Source organism: Zingiber officinale, unplaced genomic scaffold (assembly GCF_018446385.1).
Source record: "Zingiber officinale cultivar Zhangliang unplaced genomic scaffold, Zo_v1.1 ctg155, whole genome shotgun sequence".
Lineage (NCBI taxonomy): Eukaryota > Viridiplantae > Streptophyta > Magnoliopsida > Zingiberales > Zingiberaceae > Zingiber > Zingiber officinale.
This window is the reverse complement of record NW_024589849.1, coordinates 160,161-161,980: the sequence shown is the minus strand read 5'-3', so window position 1 is coordinate 161,980 and position 1,820 is coordinate 160,161.

The following is a 1,820-nucleotide window of genomic DNA, read 5'->3' as shown; positions in this document are numbered from 1 at the left end:
CGACTTGGGAGACAGATGCCAGCATGAGACAGAAGTACCCAGAATTGTTTTAAGTTCGGGGATGAACTTTTTATAAGGTATGGGGGATTGTAAAGCTCGAAAAATTCCCGAATTTATTTTAGAATTATTCTATGATTTTTGTGGAATTTTTAGATATTTTTTCGGAATTTTTCGAGTAGCGGAAGTGGCAAAAATAATTGGAACCGTAAAATAGCTTAGGCGGGAATCGAACCCGAGACCTATGGTTTACGGATAAGTTTAGTAACCGGTGAACCCAGCAGGGCCGTGCTGAAAGAAAGGAGAACCAAATATATTTATATTAGAGTTGGGTTCATTAAACCACTTAATATAAATAATAAACTTAAGATGGAGTTGGGTTATTTTATTTTGGTTCGGCAAATCCCTCTTCACCGAGACCATTAACGCAGCCCCCTCCTTTTCTTCCTCCTTCTCTCGGCGCCACATCAAGGAAAGGCTAGGGCTTTCTTCCTAGGGTCCCAAGGTTACCATCCGGCAACGATTTCAACACAAGGAAGTTCTTCTCCGCGAGAGGAACGCGAGGACGTAAGCGGTTCGTCGAACGGAGCAGTTTTCCGGAAAACCTAGCGGATAGAATCGTAAGAAAACCTTGCGATTGAGGTAAGAAACCCCTCACCTGCAGTATAATTGCTCTCGCTTGTTAGTTTTGGCGTTAGTTTAGTAGTTTTACAGTTTTCAGTTATAGGGTGTGCTCTCAGTGCACACCAAGCATTCGGTAGAATGCCTAGTTCAGAAGGATGCACCAGTAGGCGTCCTAACAGCATGTAAAACGTATTAGAAACATTTTACTCAGTTTATTATCAGTTATTACAGCTATATGGATCAGATATCCATTGGGTGGGCTCCCACAGTAGCCTCTAGGTTCAGATAACCTAGCTCTAGGTGCAGATAACCTAGAACAGCAAAGTAAAATAAAACAGTATTCAGTATTTTACTTTTATTCAGTTGGCACTGTATTTGGATCAGATATCCATGGGCTGGACTCCCACAGTCATCCCTAGGTTCAGATAACCTAGTAACCCTGCTGGATTCGGAACTTGCAATCCCGGGTCTCGTAGGGATGCGCGCACAGTAAGTACAGTTGCCAAGGCCGAGCAGCATGTTTAGTATTTTCATCTATTATATGTATAGTTTTCAAATTTGAAACTAGTGATGAGAACACTAATTTAGCTTTCAGTTCAGTTCAGGTTCAGTTTACATGATTTGAGTTCATGTACAGATTTAGATATATGCATGACTAGTTCAGTTTCATACTCAGTCTATAAGTATGCCATGTTCAGTTACAATTTATGTGCTATGCCATGTCTCAGTTCCAGTTTATACTTTTATATTCCATGCCATGTTGCCATGCTCAGTTTAGTTTTCAAATAGCATGTTTTAAAAACATAATCGCATCGTTGCATGTTTTTGTGAGGTAGATGGTTTCTTACTAAGTTTTTTAGCTTACAGATGCTACTTTTCATATACTGCAGATACCGGTAAGAGAAAAGTGGACTAGCGGAGGCTGGAGGGCGATGCTACGATGATGTGTGTGTGCAAGGGGTCTGGAATAAAGATCCTTGGGATCTATACGCTTTTATTTCAGTTTTAGTACTTAACATGTCTAGTTTTATGACTTAGTCTTGTTACTAGTTGTTATAGCTTAGTAAACTATGTCTTGTTTAGTTTATCATGTTTAGAACGTTAGTATTTACATGCTAGAGTGTTTTTCATGTATCTAGAGCTTGTGTATGTGATTTTTGGCACGAATCAGTGCTGGAAATCAGAAATTCTGATTTCAT